At 41.0% G+C, this 20,228-nt stretch overlaps 1 protein-coding gene across 3 annotated transcripts in view; it reads right to left on the bottom strand.

The window, feature by feature from the left end:
• The window catches only part of sv2ca (synaptic vesicle glycoprotein 2Ca), a 209,698-nt gene extending 189,950 nt beyond the window's left edge, over positions 1-19,748 (bottom strand). The window contains exon 1 of one of the 3 annotated variants that reach the window (XM_043707301.2): positions 19,543-19,748. The gene's annotated coding sequence lies outside the window, so the exon portion shown is untranslated. Of the gene's footprint in view, positions 1-18,210; positions 18,712-19,542 lie in introns of those variants that run through there. The other 2 variants (XM_043707310.2, XM_043707291.2) reach the window with 2 other exon arrangements.
• Positions 19,749-20,228: the final 480 nt, after the last annotated feature.

The raw sequence follows: 20,228 nt of genomic DNA, 5'->3' as shown, positions 1-20,228 counted from the left end.
ATTATGTGAACTTTTTGGAAAATGGCACGATTGAAAACCTTTGACAGAATGAGACAGGGTAGGTTGAACCAGACCACTTTCTGAGGTTCAGAGCCCAAACAATGGACGATAGAAACAGAATTAAATGTATGAGATTTAGAATAGAGAACAAGAGCAACTCTTAACAAAGGAAAATCTGAGACTGCAATTTACTTACAGGGTCAATGGTTAAGACGCAAGTTACATTGATAATTTTAAACTGATTCTCCCAAGGAGACAATAACAAGATGGATTTGGACACCCATTTTGCACCCAACTTAACTTTCAATTGAAGATGCAGCATCGATCACATCAGTTTGCTCCTTAGTAAGTTAAGAATTAAGGAGAAGTGTATATGAACAAAGTGTAGGACCATTTGCACACATGAAAAATAAATGTTTCCATGGAGCAGTTGGACTGAATTATGATTTCTATTTTAGTTTGAAGGGTCTTTAATAATACATTATTTTGGGGATAATATGAACAATGAGAATAATGTTTGAAGTGAATTTTAATAATCCTGGAACATTGTTTAAGAATAAAAAGAGCAGGAATTGGCCATATTTGCTCAAGCCTACCATTCAAATAAATCATAGCTAATGTTTGACCTCAATTCCAGCTTCCCATCCACTTCTCATATCCTCTGATTCCCCAAGATTAAAACAATCGATCCATCTCAGCCTTGACTACATTTGACAAATGAATTCCACAAATTCATAACCCTGTAACAGGAAAAATAAGAAAGCCATTCTTTCTCTTCCAACTGATGGTATTAGGCAAGAACTTTCAAAAGCTGACTGGGGGCAGATGTTTGCAGGTAAAGGGGACGGCTGGAAAATGGGAAGCCTTCAGAAATGAGATAATGAGAATCCAGAGAAAGTATATTCCTGTCAGGGTGAAAGGAAAGGCTAGTAGGTATAGGGAATGCAGGATGACTAAAGAAATTGAGGATCTGGTCAAGAAAAAGAAGGAAGCACATATCAGGTATAGACAGGATAGATCAAGTGAATCCTTAGAAAAGTATAAAGGCAGTAGGAGTATACTTCCGAGGGAAATCAGGAGGGCAAAAAGGGGACATGAGATAGCGTTGGCAAATAGAATTAAGGAGAATCCAAAGGGTTTTTACAAATACATTAAGGACAAAAGGGTAACTAGGGAGAGAATACGGCCCCTCAAAGATCAGCAAGGCGACCTTTGAGTGGAGCCGCACGAGATGGGGGAGATACTAAACAAATATTTTGCATCAGTATTTACGTTGGAGAAGGAATGGAAGATATCGAATGTAGGGAAATAGGTGGTGACATCTTGAAAAATGTCCATATTACAGAGGAGGAAGTCTTGAAACGCATAAAAGTGGATAAATCCCCAGGACCTGATCAGGTGTACCCTAGAACTCTGTGGGAAGCTAGATTTCCAAGGATGTTGCCAGGGTTGGAGGATTTGAGGTATATGGAGAGGTTCGAAAGGCTAAGGCTGTTTAACCTGGAGTGTCGGAGGCTGAGGGGTGACCTTATAGAGGTTTTCAAAATCATGAGGGGCATGGATAGAATAAATAAACAAAGTATTTTCCCTGGGGTGGGGGAATCCAGAGCTAGAGGGCATAGGTTTAGGGTGAGAGGGGAAAGATATAAAAGAGACCTAAAGGGCAACTTTTGCACACAGGGGGTGGTATGTGTATGGAATGAGCTGCCAGAGAAAGTGGTGGAGGCTAGTACAATTGCAACATTTAAAAAGACATTTAAATGGGTATATGAATAGGAAGCGTTTAGAGGGATATGGGCCGGGTGCTGGCAGGTGGAACTAGATTGGGTTGGGATATCTGGTTGGCATGGACGGGTTGGATCGAAGGGTCTGTTTCCCTGCTGTCCATCTCTATGACTCTACTGGAAAATGCAATTCTATCGAGGAAAATTTCTTAAATAAGAGCACAGATCTTTTCACTCTCAAATTCTCACTAGAAATGGTATCCTCTTACCTAGTTCGATTTTATCCATCTGGTTATAACCCCAAAGGATCTCCTGCAAAAGCTTCTCTTCATATTTCTACACCATTACTTCCCATATCAACAATTGATCCATTAAACATAGAAAATTATAGCACAGTACAGGCCCTTTGGCCCTCAGTGTTGCGCCAACCCGTGAAAGCAATCCAAAGCTCATCTAACCTACACTATTCCATTTCCATCCATGTGCCTATCCAATGACCATTTAAATGCCCTTAAAGTTGGCGAGTCTACTAATGTTGCAGGCAATGCATTCCACACTCCTACTACTTTCTGACTAAAGAAACTACCTCTGACATCTATCCTATATCTATCACCCCTCAATTTAAGGCCATGTCCTCTCATGCTAGTCGTCACCATCCGAGGAAAAAGGCTCTCAACTGTCCACCATATCTAACCCTCTGCTCATCTGATCCATCCTCAATCATCTGTTTTTAAACTCATCTACGCACTTTTTCCCTCAGAGACATCATGTGAAAACCCATCAGATTCCACACGTCCCTGACATTGACTCTTCCAACCCTCTCCAATGAGTTGCTTGCTCAACATCAAATTATGGATAAGCAAAAATCTCCATTAATTAAATACTGGGAGATCAATGGACCATTGACTTTGTCCCTCATCTAAAATGTTATTCCCTAACCATCAATTTCATTTCCCTGCTTAGCCAATGCCTGAACTTGAGTCAAGCTGTTTGTAACCTCGATATCTTAACTAATCACGCTGAGTCACCAACTCCATATCCTCTCCTCTCTACTCATCTCTTTTCCTAATTTTTCTCACTCAATCATTCATTCCCTTGCAATATCTTTGGTCCAGAAATTGTAAGATTTAAATGGTAGAATCAACTACCTTCATGAATTAATTGTTTGAGATTTAAAATTTTTTTAAAAAAACTAACTTTTTTCAGTACCCTTTTCTCCCTCTCTAATACCAACCTTTCCTTTCTTTTCTTTACTACATCTTATTTGACTCTAAGTCATTTTTCCCTTCTTCATTATCCTCCCATCTTTACTTGTGCTATAGCTAAATTTAGCAAATGATGATATACCATCGATTAATTTACAGGTGACCCAGAAACAGGCGATAAAGTAAGTTGCAATGAACACATAAGAAATTTACAAATGGATATGGATAAATTAGGTGAATTGGGTGAAAATTTGGAAGATGGAGTTTAATGTGAATAAGTGTAAGGTTTTTTTAGATGAATAAAAAGGAAACTTATTATCTAAATAGAGAGAAACTTCAAAATGCTTTGATGCAGAAGAATCTGAGTGACATTGTGTATGAATCTGGAAAGCTAATATGGGGGCACAACATTTAATAAGGGAAGTAAACGGAATTTCAACATTTATTGCTCATGGAATGGAATATAAAAGCAGGGATGTTTGTTGCAATTGTACAAGGCGTTGATGAGACCACACATGGAGTACTGGATACAGTTTTGCTGCCCTTACTTGAGCAAGCATGGAATTGCATTGGAGGCAATTCAGAGAAGGTTCATTCAATTTATCCTAAGGACTAAGTCTTGTCTTATGAAGAGAGATTGAGTAGGTTAGGCCTATACACACTAGAGCGTGGAAGGACAAGGAGATCTAATTGAGATATATAAGACGCTAAAGAGGATTGACAAAGTAGATACTTTGGGGCAACCTAGCAGGAGAAGTTATAGTTTCGAGCTAAATGGTGGCAGATTTAAAAAAGAGATGAAGAGGAATTATTTCTCTCAATAGGTTGTGATTCTGTAGAATTCACTACCTCAGTACTGTGGACACTTGGACACTTAATCATTATGGGGAGAAGATAGACAGTGTTTTAATTAGCAATATGTTAAAAGGCTATGGGCACTGGGCAGGAAAGTGGAGCTGAAGCCAGGATAAGAGTAACCATGATCATATTCAATGGCAGAGAATGTTCAAGGGATTGAATGATGGGTTTACCTAAAGCACGTGGACTGCAGCGGTTCAAGAAAACAGCTCACCACTAACTTCTCAAGGGCAACTAGGGATGGCAATAAATGCTGCCCAGCCACTGAGACCCATACCCACACCCTACCTGTCAATTAAAAAAAACTGCTCCTGCTCATACTTCCTTTCTGCATCATTGTCAGCTTACATTTCCAGCAAGTTACAACACGAGTAAATGTTGTGGTGAACATTGCAGCAAAAATTCTAACTAATGGGATGCACCATTGTGAAATGTCCCATTTCAACAAGTTTCAGGCTGCTATGTCAACACACCAATATTATTCTTAGTAATAAATACTTTTTATTCCAAGTTGCTTTAATTTCAAAATAAACTGTTTTTCTTTAACTGATTTTAATTTGCTGGAAAGGATTAATTAGAGTAATCATTGTGGATAGATTGTGTTAGATTTATTTGACTGTTGACTAATTCTATTGCTTACAAGTTCAATTAGAAATGATTTGATGGGAAAAACTGAGATTTAGGTCAATTATTATTTTCTTTCAAATCTTTAATTTTCAAATTCTTTAATAGAAATAACAATTTCCAATTTAAAAATAACAGATTTTCAGCATGTTATGGTTTAAAATGTAGTATACAAATCCCTAGGATTCTCCACAGAGAGAATTCTTGGTTAGTTAGATATTCAAGGTCATGAGCCACACAAATGCCTTTTAAAAGGAAAGAGAAACATCAATGGACCATCAACGCTTTGAGCTTTCTAGTTTTGTGTTCATGCCTCTGTAACAGATTGAGAACAGGGCTATCAGCTGCACTCTTTGCCAGCAAGGATATTATCAAGCTGGAGAGAGTTCAGAAGAAATTTAACAGAAAGTTGCCAGGCATTGGAAGGTTTGAGTTATTAAGAAAGGTGTGTAGGCTGGGACTTTTTTCACTGGAGTGAAGGAAGGTTGAGAGGTGACCTTTATAGATGTTTATAAAATCACGAGGGGTTTGATAGGGTTAATGGTAGGTCTCTTTTCGCTCGGATGGGGCATTTTAAGACTAATGGGCATCTTTTTAAGGTGAGAGAAGAGAGATTTTAAAAAGACATGAGGGGTAAATATTTTACACAGAAGGTGGTTTCAGTAAGGAGTGAACTTCCTGAGGAAATGGTAGGCACATTGTAACATTTAAAAGATGTTTGGATAAGTAATTGAATAGGAAAGTTTTGGAGGGATATGGGTCAGGAGCAGGTAGGTGGGACTAGTTTAGTTTGGGATTATGTTTGGCATGGACTGGTTGGGCTGAAGAGTCATACAGCATGGAAACAGACCCTATGACTCTGTGAGATAGTCCAGAAACAGCTAAAAAGATGAAAAATAAAAGAAGGATACTTTTTTTGTGTGTAAAATGAAGACCAAAGGAGTGATTATGTCACTGCTGAATAATATTGCCAAGCATATACGATAATCAGGAATGGAAAATCTGGACAGAATCATTCAAGAAAATTCTGCCCTTGGTGTACAGGTGATTACTCTATCCTAACTCTCCTTTATCCCTATTAAAACCACTACTTCTATTCAGGAAAACAAATCCAACTGTGGTGTTACATTTATTTTTCACAAGTAATTTCATCCAAATCCATTTCAAAAGTGAGAGTTGAATCTGAATCAACATACTTCTCTGGTAATCTGCTTCACATGGCAATTGAGAGGATGAGCAGGATTTTGTGATTTGGATCAAGAACCACACCGTCAGGGTCAAATAAGGGTCATTAGCTGACGGTGTATGGGGAAGTCACCTGGCCGTGATTGGATAATTCATGTCTAGAGTTGGGGTCCCAAAGCTGAAACAGGTTCTCCAGAAATGTAGGACTGACAGCTTGTGGTTGCAGGTCTGAGTATAGGGACATAGGAGGAGGAATAGGCATTCAGTTCCTTGATTCTGGATCAGTGGTGCTGGAAGAGCACAGCAATTCAGGCAGCATCCGAGGAGCTGCCTGAATTGCTGCGCTCTTCCAGCACCACTGATCCAGAATCTGGTTTCCAGCATCTGCAGTCATTGTTTTTACCTTATTCAGTTCCTGGAGTCTTCTCCACCATTCTACAATTCATGAGCTGCCTCAATGCCATATTCCCATGCTATTTCCAGATTTCTTCATGTTATCAGTTACAAGAAATCTATGAAAATCATCCTTCATCGACATGTCTCGACACCTCCTCAAAGAACTCAATAAAATTTGTGAGGCATGATCTGCCCCTTACAAAGCCATGCTGACTGTCTTTAATTGCTCTATGCTTTTCCAAATAGTCATAAATCCTATCCCTCAGAGTTCTTTCCAAAACCTTGCTGACCACAGACATAAGACTGACTGGTCTGTAATTGCCAGGGATTTCCCTATTCCCTTTCTTGAAAAGAGGAACAACATTCAACTCCTTCCAATCCTCTGGTACAACTCCCGTGGAGATTGAGGAGGCAAAGATCTTTGTCAACGGCTTAGCAATCTCCTTTCTCGCTTCCCGGAGCAGCCTGGGATAAATCTGGTCTGGCCCTGGGGACTTATCAATCTCAATGTTTGCCAAAGTTTCCAGCACATCAACTTCATCAATCTTGATCTGTTCAAGCCTGTTTCCCAGCAACTCAAAGTTCTCATTCACAACAAGATCCCTTTCCTTAGTGAAACCTGAAGCAAAAAAACTCATGTAGGGCTTCCCCTATCTGCTCAGACGCCACTCACATGTTCCCTACGCTATCCCTGACTGGCCTTACCTTCGCCCTGATCACTCTCTTATTCCTCAAGTATGAGTAAAACGCCTTTGGGTTCTCCCTAATCCTTCTTGCCAAGCCTTTTTTGTGCCCTCTCCTGCCTCTCCTCAGTCCATTTCTGAGCTCCTTTCTAGTAAGCCTGTAATCCTCTAAACCTGTGCTACATCCTTGCTTCCTCCACCTTACGTAAGCTGCCTTCTTCCTTTGGACAAGAAGCTCCTCTGTTCTCGTTATCCAAGGCTCCTTAATCTTACGCCTTCTTGCCTGTCTCAGAGGAACAAATTTGTGCATCTCTCGCAACAACTGCTCCTCCAACAGTCTCCACAGTTTGTTGTATCCTATCTGTGGAACAATTGTTCCCAATCTGTACTTCCCAACTCTTGTCTGATAGCATCATAATTTCTTTCTCCCCGATTAAATATCTTCTCTTGGTAACTGCTCCTTTCCCTCTCCAAGGCAAACAGTAAATGTGAGGCAGTTGTGGTCACTGTCACCAAAGTGTTCTCCCACCGTGAGATCTGAGACCTGTTCTGGCTCTTTGCCGAGCACCAAATCCAAAACGGCCTCTCCCCTCGTCGGTCTGTCTACATACTGAGTAAGGAAACCCTCCTGAATACACCTGACAAAAATGGCTCCATCCAAACCATCTGCACTAAGGAGATTCCAGTCAATATTGGGAAAGTTGAAGTTACCCATAACAACAACCCTGCTATATCAGCATTTTTTCCAAAATCTGCCGGCCTATGAGATTTTCAATCTCCCTATTGCTATTAGGGGGCATATAGAAAACTCCCAATTAGGTGGCTGCTCCCTTGCTGTTCCTAACTTCCACCCATACTGACTCAGTGACAAACCTTCCTCAACAATCTAATCTTCTATTCCCTTAAGCGTACTTTAAGTTTCAATGGGATCACTTCTCATTCTTCTTAACTGCAAAGATTACATACCCTGTCTCCTCATAGGACAAATTCTACTATTCCAGGAATCAGACTTGGGGAACCTCTATTGCTCTCTCTCTATGGCAAATATATCCTTCTTTAGGCAAGGGGACTAGAGCTGCACACAATACTCCAAGTGCAGTCTCACCACAGTTCTATACAATTAGAGCAAGACTTATTTGGTCCTATATCCAAATCCTCTTGCAATAAAGCCAACATACTATTTGTCTTCTGAACTGCATGCTACATACCAACATACAATAGACTAGATTCAATGAAGTGCAGGTAAAGCGCTGCTTCACCTGGGAAATGTATTTTGGATACAGAGGAGGGAGAATGTAAATGGCTCAGTGTTGCACCTTCTGAGATTGCATGGGAAGGTGCATTGTGGATGTGGAGAAGTATTGGGAGTGAAGGAGGAGTGGACCAGAATATCCCAGATGGAATGGTCCCTGTGGAGGGCTGACAAGGAAGGATAGGGAGGTGTATTGTTGGGGACGGGTGGTGGAGAGAATGTACCCAGTAGTGGCATCCTGCTGGAGGTGGTAGAAATGACAGCTAAAGATCCTCTCGATGTGGATGCTGGTAGGATGGAAGGCGAGGGCCAGGGGGTGGTCCTATCATTGTTGTGGGAGGGAAGAGAAGAGGTGAGGACAGAAGTGGATGACATGAGTTGGACTTGCCCAAGGGCCTTGTAAACCACAGTGGTGGGGAACCCTCAGTTGAGGAAGAAGGTCCACATTTTGGAAGCTCCCTTATGAAAGGTGACATCATCAGAACATATGCAATGGAGATGGGAAAACTGGAAGAATGGACAAGAGTCTTTACAGGAAGCAGGGTGTAAGGATATGTAGTCCAGGTAACTGAGAGTTGGTGGATTTGTAGTGAATATTGGTGGCCAGACTGTCCTCAGAAATGTTAACAGAGATGTCGAGGAAGGGAAGGGAGGAATCAGAGATGGACCAGGTGAAGGTGAGGGCAGGGTGAAAATTAGAAGTGAAAATTTTCCAAGTTTGGACAAGAAAGGAAAACAGCACTGATGATGTAATTCATATCCCAGTGAAAGAGTTGTGGTGAAGGACCAGAGTAGGACTGCAAGAAGGAAAGTTCCACGTACCCCACATAGAGACAGGCATATCTAGGGCCCACGTGGGTATTCATGGCCACCCCTCTGACGTGAAGAAAATGAGAAAAAGTTAAAGAAGCAGTTGTTCAAAGTCAGAATGACTTTGAGCAGGTAGAGGAGGATGGGAAAAGTTCAGGCCTTTTTTCCAGGAAGGAGCCGAGAGCCCTGAGACCATCCTGATGAGAGATGGACATGTAAAGGGATTGCACGTCCATGGTGATGAGGTGGTGGCTGGAGCCCACAAACAGATGTAAAGTATCAGAGGAATTGCAGATATAAGTGGGAAAGGACTGGACAATTGAATCAACATAGGAAGAGGTGACTTTCCAAGGGGGAGGAACAGGCCAAAATAATAGGCCTTCCGGGCCAGTCCGGTGTGTAGATCTTGGGTAGAAGTGATCTGTATGGGGTTGGTGGACTGTGAACTGGGAGGCTGTCGGGGGAAGGGGAAGATCCCCAGATGAAATAGTATTAGTGACCATCATGGATACAATGGCCTGATGTTCCATGGTGGGCTCATGGTCTTGGGGGGAGATAGGAAGAGGCATCTGAGAGCTGGTGCTCAGTCTCTGCAATGCAGAAGTCAGTCTGCCAGAAAACAGCACCACTCTTGTCGGCAGGATTGATTACAAAGTCAGAGTTGTATCTGTGAGCACAGAGTGCAGTCATTTAAAAGGGAGATAGGTTCAAATGGGTAAGGTGGACAGAGAAATTAAGGTGATCGATGTCACATCAACAATTCTGACTGAACAGGTTGAGTACAGGTAAATGTACAGAGGGAGGGGTACAGGTGGAGGGAGAGTGCTGGAGGTGGGTGAAGGACTCTGTGAAATGGGGAGTGGACTCTTGTCCAAAGAAATGGGAACAGAGGGGCAGGCAATAGAAGAAGAGTTCAAAGTCATGTCTAGCCTGAACTTCATTGAGGCGGGGAGACAGACAAATAAAATCTTTGTTGAGTACAGAATGTTCAGCATCAGTGAGTGGAAGGTCTGAAAGGATAGTAAATGAGTGGCACTGTGGCTAAGTGGTTAGCACTGCTGCCTCACAGCACCAGGGGCCCAAGTTCGATTCCAGCCTCGGGCGACTGCCTGTGTGGAGTTTGCGCATTCTTCCCATGTCTGTGTGGGTTTCCTCTGGGTGCTCCGGTTTTCTCTCACAATCCAAAGATGTGCAGGTCAGATGAATTGGCCATGCTCAACTGCCCATAGTGTTAGGTGCATTAGTCAGGGGTAAATATAGGGTAGGAGAATAGGTCTGGGTGGGTTACTCTTTGGAGGGTCTGTGTGGACTTGTTGGGCCAAATGGCCTGTTTCCTCATCTAAATACCTGACAAGAGATGGGTTAGGAGAAGGGTGAGGGAGGAAGGTTCCAGAGAGGTACATATATCTTTGAGTTGTTGCAGCTATCATTCCTTAATTCCTGAAAGGAAAAGAAAAGGTTTCGTATTAAAAGTTTAACCAGGCTGAGAATGAAATGATACAGGGGCCCAGGACAGCTTTGAGACAGCATGAGGTGGTGCTGATGGAGAGAGAGGGTGAGAGTGTGTGCAGACGATGATGATTGGCAATGAGTGTAAATCTCAGAATGGGGCAAGAACAGCTGTTTCAGGAGCATTGAAAAACAAAATCACATCAGTAATTATAATCCTGGGCAGATGCAAAACATGAAGGATGAAACTCAGTTGGAATCAACATGGGGTGAGTATGAGCCCATTGCACTTTCCCGAGTTATATTCTACTTCTTGCCCACTTACCCATCTTTTCTAAATACCTTTGAAGCCTTTTTGTATCCTCCTCACAACTCACTTCCCACTAGATTTTGTATCATCAACAAACTTGGAAACACTTCTTGGAGTTTTGAAGACTCACATCAGACTCGAAACATAACTATATTTCTCTCTGCAGATGCTGCCAGACTTGCTGAGTTTCTCCAGCATTCTCAGTGTTTGTTTCAGATTTCCAGCATCTGCAATATTTTGCTTTTATTGAAAATATTATAATTGACTCCACATCCAAATGAATGATATGAATTGTGGGCCCAAGCACTTATTCTTGCAGTCCACCACCAATTACCACCTCCTAACCCAACAATGAGCCACTTATTCCTCCTGTCTGCTTTCTGCCTGCTAACCAATCATCAATCCATACTAAATAAAAACTGAAAGAACTGTGGATGCTGCAAATCAGAAACAAAAACAAAAGCTGCTGGAAAAGCTCAGCAGGTCTGGCAGAAGAGAAATCAAAGTTAACATTTTGGGTCCAGTTTGGTGATACTTTCTCAGAACTGTTTACTCTCCCCTTTCTTTCTTAAACAGTAGGGTTTCATTTGCAACCTTCCACTCTATAGGTACCATTGCAGAACTAAAAGAATTTTGAAAGGCGATCACCAATGTATCCATTATCTTTATAGTTATCTTTCAACACTCTCTCCAGTACAATTCCTTTTTACTAAAACTAACCTTTTTCCTTTTTTACATCCCTTATTTATGTTCTTGCTACTTTACATTCATATTCTATTCTCTCTTTATCAATTTCTTGGTTCTTCTTTGCTGAATTGTAAATTTCTCCCAACGCTCAAAGTGACAATTTTTTGTGGCAGCTGTACAAATCTCTTCCTCGGATTTAATTTTTCTTCAACTTCCCTTGTTAGCCATGGCTTTCTGACTATTCCTGTTGGATATTTTTTCCTCAAAAGGAATGTGTGCTTTTTTTCTAAAAACCAAGCATTAGTTATTTAAATACTGACCATTGCCTATCTACCATCAAACCATTTAATGAATTTCTCTAAGCATCACAGCCAACATCCTCATCCTAACTTCAAATTACCCACAAGTAAATTTAAGACCCCAGTTTCAGATGCAACTACATATTTGCTGATTTAGTGTAAGTTTGCTCATACTATGGTTACTATTCCCTATTCTTTTGCAATAATAGTATTAATCAAACATTTCTCTTGGCATGGTACTAGATCTAGTCTGTGCCCTAGTTGGTTCCTTAACATAATGCTCCAAAAAACTACCTGAGAAGCTTCCAGGAATTTCTCCTCCACAGCACTGGTGCTCATTAGATTTACCCAGTCTACATACAGATAGAAGACACTCATGAGTACTGCACTTTCTTTGCTACAAACACGTCCAGTTTTGCAAGTTATGCTATGCCCTACATTGACACTACTGTTTGGTGGCCTGTAAACTGCTCCTATCAATGTTTTCTGCCCCTTGCTGTTTCTTAGCTATACCCATATAGATTTCACATCCTGTATTTCCAATCAGAGATTCTCTCTCACTAATACACTAATCCTGTTTCTTTTTTGCCTATTCCTCACAAATGTCAACTATCCTAATCTTGGTCACCCTGTAGCAATGCCTCTACATTGGCAATTAAATCGTACCTCTTTATTTCTACCAATGCCATTAATTTTTATATCATGTTGTGAATGTTGTGTGCATTTAGATTGAGTGCTTTTAATTCTAATTTTCTAAATTATTTGTCATTTGACCTTAGTATATTCTAGAATTTGTTTCAACTGCTTCCCACTTTCATTTTCAGGTTTTCCACTTACTAAAACCAGCTTTGTTTTGACTCTACATGAATTCCCACTTAGATTCCCATCCTCCCGAAAAAGTTAGTTTAAACTCTCCTGAGCAGCATTTGTAAATCTCCCCAAGAGGATAATATCCTAGTCCTGCTAAGGTGGAACCCATTCTTGTTGTACAAGTCTCAGCTGCCCCAGAACCTGTCCCAATACCCCAGGAATCTGACGCATTTCATCCTCCACCATTTTTCCAGCTGTTTGGTCATTTGTTCAACATTCTTATTTCTTTGCTAACTAGCAAATGATACTGCGAGCAGTCCTGAGATTACTACTTTAGAGGTTGTGCTATTCAGTCTCTTATCTAGCTCCCGGAAGTCTACTTTCAGAATCATAATCTACTTATGTCATTGTTGCCAATGTGGGCCACAAGCTCTGACTCTTTACCCTGCCCAAAAGAATGTCCTGCTGCTGACATTCTTCACCCTGGCACTGAGGAGGCAACATACCATCTTGGCATCATGTCTATGGCCACTGAAATCCCAGTCTGTTTGCCTAATCATCAAATTGCTACCACTGCTGCCCTTCTACTCTACCTTCCCTCCAATCTGTGTAGTTGAGCCACATGTGGTGCCATGAACTTGACTCTGATGAACCATCACTGACACCAGACTTCAAAAATGGAAACCTGGTTAGTAAGTGTACTCCTGAACTCCTGACCTAGCTGCCTGTTCTTTCTAGACTGCCTTGCAGTCACACATTCCCTCTCTGCCTGACTGATTGTAAGCTGCAGTGTGACCACTTTGCTAAACATGCTATCCACACAGTTCTCAGCTTTGCAGATGTACCACGATGACTTCAGCTGCTACTGAAGTTCCAAAACTTGGAACCCATGTTTTTGTAGTCAAAAGACACTTCTGCACAGTCCAGGCCACGTTTCGTGGACCTTTCCTTGAAATGGTCATATTGCTCCATGTGTCACAGAATTGGCATTTTCTACAGTACACTGTCCTTTCATGTCTTAAGCCAACCTTCAGACTATTTATTTCAAACCAAAGATGAGAAAGTAGAAAGTAAAATGTACACAACAGTCAGCTCCAATTAGAATAGAAATCATAGGATCTTTATAGTTCAGGAAGAGGCCATTCAGAACATCAAATCTGCACCAATCCTCCAAAGAGCATCCCACCCTCCCTAGTTACCGTGGCTAACCCACCTAACTTGCTCTCTCCTTGACATTATGGGGCAATTTAGCAAAGCTAAACCACCTAAACTGTATATCTTTGGACTATGGATGGAAACTGGGTCACCCAAAGGACCGCCTTCCTAACCTGCAATCTTCTTCCTGACCTCTCTGCCCCCACCTCACTCCACTCCAGCCTATCACCCTCACCTTGACCTCCCTCTACCTATCGCATTTCCAACGCCCCTCCCCCAAGTCCCTCCTCCCTACCTTTTATCTTAGCCTGCTGGACACACTTTCCCCATTCCTGAAGAAGGGCTTATGCCCAAAACGTCGATTCTCCTGTTCCTTGGATGCTGCCTGACCTGCTGCGCTTTTCCAGCAACACATTTTCAGCTCTGATCTCCAGCATCTGCAGTCCTCACTTTCTCCTCACCCAAAGGAAACCCACACAGACAATGTGCAAAGTCAACAAATTAATCTAGCCCTGTCTCTGAAGCCTTTTCTCACCTGCTCCTTTAGGTAATTCTGACCATCTGTCTTGGACTCCTCATGTTACTCGCTTAGCTAGGGGATGCTGGCTGCCTGCCCAGGGGTCCTTGTCTCATCTATTCCTCCGGGTGCTCCTAACTGCACATCTCAGTGTCTCCTCCTGCCTGGTCTCAGATCTCATAAGAACCACTCAACTTAAAATTGTTTAAAATGGCTAAGAGTTGGTCATTGCTGCCAGGCCTGCTGTCAAGAGACAGCCTCAAAACAGTTCATCTGTTCTCAATAGAGCAAAGGGTCTTCAGGACTGCTGGAAAATGTCAAGTTTGTGTCTGATAATTGACCTCAGAAAGATCACAAATCTACCCTAATTGGTTATAAGCTGCTTACAGGTAAGTAGCCCTTCTGTCACCGATCCCACATTCAGGAAAATGGTACAGGTCAATGATGTGCTGGCAGCATGCAAAATTATCCATTATCCCCCTTCCATGAGTTCATATTCTACCATGCCAAATTTGGAAACAGAAGTCAATACGTTTTAGAAGCTTGTAACCAATAAACTAGCTAACAAACCTGTCAAACTGTTGTAAAGGTCAGGCCACTTCATTGGCACTCTTCACAGAATTGAGCCAACAACTTCTATCGAGTCTGGCCTTGATGTGAGCCCCAATTACATACTTTATCCTTGTGGCAATCACAAGTGAGCAGCAAATGCCTACATTGTCATTCATGTCTACATTCCAGGAATGGATTTGTTAAAGTCTGTCTCAAGGATAAAGAAAACAACTTTTCTTAATTAATGACAATATCTTTCTCACAAGCACTTATTTTCTCAATTTAATTGTTGCTGTCTCGTACCACATTCAACCTCCCAGTTGATAGTTGTTGTATGGCCTTGTGATGCTAACTGCTGCCAATATGTGACTTTTTAAACACCATCCTCCTTTTCTGACTGGATCCACAGATCCTACCTGATCTAAAGTAGTAGAGGTAACTACTAGATGATCTAACAAGAGGCTCTTGCCTATAACTACATCTAGTTTATTGCATGATCGCAATCAGATACAATTTACATTAGCAAAATAGGCATTGCAACTAAGACTAATGGGAGACCTTGGATAATAGTTCTGACCATTTTGAAGAGTTATGGTATTCTGCCCTTCCCCACCCAAGTCCTTACTTTAACAAATTGAATCCATTTTAAAATTTACTTCAGCATTAACCCTTTCAGAACTCTTACCTTAGACAATAATTTATGAATTGTGCTCAACTGAAGAATGGGGTAAAGATATCCTACACAATATTGGGTGAGATTTTTGTAATGTGCAGATCTAGAAAAGCAATTTGCCCCTTCCCTTTATTCAAAAGTACAATTCTTTGTTTTTATTAGTGCAGAATAAAGGATTAATGCCTGAGTATGTAAGTAGGAAGGTATGGTAATCATGATGTGATAGTTTGAATTATAATGAAAGCATTCTAAAGAGATGAAGTAATCTATGTAGACCTCAAACTAAGCCTAAATAATTCAATATGAATAAACAGTTACCTTGAAAAAGAAACCACAGATTCCAGAAACTACTCTGTAAGAAGGAAGTGCACCCAACCTTATACAAGACTACCCACACAACAACAGCATTAGCATCAATAGGAACTGAAGGTCACTCTGTCTCTCTCATGATGTAATTCAATTCAATCACAAAGCTACATCATAGTGCTGTACAACCAACACACACTCTCTAAAGCCTTCATCGTTATATAAATTTTGGTGAGACATGGATTTATATTTACAATTTACTCATGCACCGAGCCAATGATTTTGGTTGTGCCATTTTGGAAAGGTTTCAATCTGAGGTTAGATGTTTTCCAATAATAAGAGCAGAAAAATTGGAATTTGAGTCATCTGTACCATCAGGTACGGTTACCTTACACCGTACAAATCAAGAACAATATTAGCAGAAAATTCAATCCTCTCAGATAGGGAAAGATAAATAGGATAAAGAAAATAAAATTGTTAGTAGTATAAATTATCTTTTTTTCTGATCTGCCGCTTGACTAAGTCTAGAGATTCTGGTGTTGAGTGGTAGATGTCTGAAATCAGGTGCTTCAGAGAGTTTTGCTGCAGAGCTGACTGTGCTCAGCACTGACTCACACTCTGCTGCGTGTTCCTAAGACTAGACTCCATTTTGTAAGAGCAGAACCTTATTTTAAATTAGAATAGTATTGCAGCAATGTTAGTGTATTGTGGGAATTACACTTTCCATCAACCATTGTCCGAATTAAATACACATCGAACAATTGGGAGAGATGCATAATGTGGAGGTTTTACTGAAGGAATTCAATCTTAAATAAATATGCTCCCCGCTGATTTTCAATATACCTGTCAAATATTACATAGTACTGCACAAATTATTCACTGTGATAATTGAATGTGGAGTATCTTCTTCCCATCATTGTCCATCTAGAAAAATTTCTCTGTGTCAGATAACTGAAGGCTACAAGCAATGACAAATGCATCCATTCCTCTTGGTTCATTTTTTTAATAAAGGTTATTTTTCTTTTTTTTAAGTTTGCCTTTTTCAATCCCTTAACTCTGGAATGCATTGGCCAGGAAGGCAAAAATTCTAAGATATCAGTTATTTTCTACCAAACTTTCAGTCCTCAATGCATTATTTCTATTATGCCTGTCTCATCCTGCCAATTGCTTCCCTCTCCTGAATGTGTTAATTCATGCTCTATTGCTGATTTTGAGGGAGAATGGAATTATTCTGACCCTGTTCCTGACCGCCAATTCCAAGTTCTCTCTGTATTGTCATTATGCTAACTCCTCCCTGACTGCACCACAGAACGGGAAAGTCCCATTGTCAGTAACAGAGTAATGTGCTTGCTATTAATGCAAATCCTGCCCACAAAATTTCCACTCTCTTAATGCAGCCATGTAAGTGTATTAGTTTTAAAATGTGCAATAATAGTGACAGACTGCAGCTCACTACAGTTCCAATGTTACAAATGCCACAATGGCATTTCACTCCATGGAAATTACACACATCAACCACTATATATCTACTACCTCATCCGCTATCTATATTTCTGTGAAAAAAAAGGTTGTGAAAACCTACTGCTACTTAATAACTGTTGTTCTGGATTTGCTGTCATTATGCATGAACATTTGTTTACTGAAATCAATTTGTAAAGGCCTGAAACACTTCATAATGCTGAAATCACTGGAAATTAATACTTTATACAATAGACAGGATGGTGCTTAAGTCAGTAACACAGATTGGAGGACAATGCCTTATAATTCTGTACATAATGTACATGTTATACACACAACACTATTTTTAATTTGGTGGTTTATGAAATAATCTAAAATATTTGATTATGAATTGAAGCAAATAATATATATTGGTTCAAGCAATATCTTTCCAGAAAGGTAACTGAAAAGACATAAAATGACTTGGCAGTGAGGGTGACACCATTAAAAACTAGATGGACTGATATGACAAAAGGCACTATTTCCAAAAAGTATGGTTTTTCACTTACTACCTAATACAACTTCTTTTATGTCTGTTGTTTCTATAAAAATTACACATTTTGAAAGCCATTGGAAAAGCACACAATAACTTAAGCTTTCATTTTAATATTGTCAAAGGCACAGACAATTATACACCTACAAAATTCCAATTTGCATTCATCAAAAAAGTGAAGCATCAATTATGTGCTTTGACTAAATTTATTTTGCAAATAATTTAGCCTCTGTCATATTTTGAACCTGAAGAAAAAGACAGTGTAACGAAAACACTATAATAATGACTAACATTCACTGTAGCTCTAACTTGTTTTCACCTGAGCAACCCTGACATTGTTTTCGGACATTGAGGTGGTAAGTGGGGTTTCCAAGTTTAGTCGTGTAGCTTTTCCAATCACTCAGCCATTCACGCTGGAAATTCCAATGCAGCGGAACATTTTACCGAGATTCTGTGCTACACATCGAATCACTAACAGCCCCTCAGTTGCTGGGGCTTGCCAAAGTCGAGCTGCGAGGCAGAATGAGCAATCGCTGTCACAATGGGGACGCAGTGTTAAACTGCTGAACAAAACACCACATCTCACAGCTGAAGTAATGACTGTTTCAATTTAAAAAATCAAAGTATCTCAAAACTTTCAAAAAAGGAAACCGATTTTACTGTTTAATGGGAGAAAAGAAACAAACGGTAATCCATTCAATATCGAATTTTTCACAGAAACTTACCTCCGAGTAAAATGTTGCGGATTCCTTCGATTACATTACATCTTAAGAACTCTGACTAATCCCGATCTTGCTAATTGCTAATTGCTACAACCTTCTGCTTCAGAACAGTATGTTCTTGACCTCAAATGCTGTTAACCTGATAACAAGTCTCGTATCCAGGTCTACTTACTTCTTTCAGAAAACGGGTCAAAACAAAAGAACTATTTCAAACAGCCAGCTTCGCCTTCCTTGGTCGTGTCGGGCTAACGAGTAGGCAAAAGACAAAGTCAACTTTTCTCAACCCGCTTGAAGTTGTGCATGGATCACAAAGTCTGTTTAAAAAGCAGACAGGCTGTGGTGGTTAGATTGTTTTGTTGTTGCTGCTCTGACATTGTGCGTCTGCCCACTCAGTGCTGAACTGCCATCTCCAGCATGACTCAGTCTCTCTGCGACAGTAAATATCCCTTTTAACGCAAGATTAAACCCAATCCCGATTCAGGCGGCGTGTGCTGTGTACTTAAATCAAACGCGGCGTCCGGTGTTAAATTTCCCACCGCATAATCCCCTTCCACGGCTCAAAGATAATTTATCACCAAGATGTTTTATGACAACTACTGATCAGCCACAATTATTACCTTAATCTGATGTAGTTTAAGTGACAGGTCCCAGGATATAGATGGCATATTTACATAGCAGCTTGCTACTGTGCTCCTTAACCCTTTGAGGACTGAATTAACTTTTCTTTCACTTAAGTTCCTCATTAGAGGGAGCACACGCGATAGAATTCAGGATGAATTCTGCCAGTGACATTGGAGTGGGAGGTATAGACCATTGCGATGGGAGAGGTGTAGAAAATTAAGGGAACACTTTGTAATTTTCTGTCAGGGTGTAAAATATTGTGGCGGCGATCGGTGTTAGAGAGAGGTGACTTTTTTTTTCCAAAGAGCCAATCTTTTTGACAATGGTGAAAGTTGACATCAGAGCAGCACATCCTGAGCTCAGGAATCCCAGGCACGCGTCTTTAAAGTTCAGCGCCGCTCTCAGTTCTCCATCTAACGCAATGTGTATTTATGGGGGTGGGATAAATTGAGCAGGCAAAGAACAAAAAAAAACATACCATGCAACGAAACAAACTTATAAAACCATAAAAAAAAACCCTGCTTCACCACCCAAATGGAGGTGTTTCTCCCCCTCCCCAGTGCCCACATGCACTCCTCAAAGTTAACACATTCAACTCGACATTTCCGACCCCAGCGAGGTACCCAGCCACCACGGTGCATGCCCATGTTGAAGGGGTATTTGGAATAACTGGGTAACTCAAAGCTGTCTGTGGGAGTTAGCGCGGACACTTACTTCACTCCGAGACGCCTGGCTACTGCAGGGAGATCGCGTGGACTTGGTAAGGCGCAGCCGGCAGCTGCCCTCATCCAGACTGTGGCTCTCTTTCTCTCTGAGTGTGTGTGTGTGTTTCCGCTTGGTGCCCCACACTAAAATGGCTGCAAGTGAGGGAGCTTCAGCCAGTGGGGTGTTTTTCTTTTTGACGTTGCAGCCCTGCCACTGCAGTGCTGGATGAAAGAGAGAGAGAGAGAGAGAGCGATCAATAATTGTAGCCCAGGGAATGGAGTGGGCAATCCCAGCTAATGGAACAATCCAGCCTCCAGCAATTGTGTGAGTGTATAGGGGTGGGAAGCGGAGCTCAGAAAAACTGTCATCTGCATTAACCCCCAGCCCTCTCCTCCCAAGAAAACATCCTAAGATAAACATTGTGTGTGTACGCGGTAGTGTGTCTACATACACAGATACAGTGCAAGACATAGGTGATTGGTAGGAGCTGTTTCACCCTCTCTTACTGTGGTGAAATGTGACTTTCGTTAACACTGTACCACCTCATATTATTTTTGCAGTCGTGCATGGGATTTCTTGCAGCATCTGCATAGGTGCTGGTAGTTACATTGCTGAAGCAGTATAAATGGACAATAATCTATCATGTTTTACAATAGCATGGTCTGTGGTGTATTATCACTGAGAGAAGACCGAGA

The sequence above is a fragment of the Chiloscyllium plagiosum genome, unplaced genomic scaffold, assembly GCF_037043375.1.
Source record: "Chiloscyllium plagiosum isolate Xiang-an unplaced genomic scaffold, Cpla_swu_hap1 HiC_scaffold_2, whole genome shotgun sequence".
Lineage (NCBI taxonomy): Eukaryota > Metazoa > Chordata > Chondrichthyes > Orectolobiformes > Hemiscylliidae > Chiloscyllium > Chiloscyllium plagiosum.
Note: the sequence above shows the minus strand (reverse complement) of the source record. Positions and strands in the feature narration are given on the sequence as shown.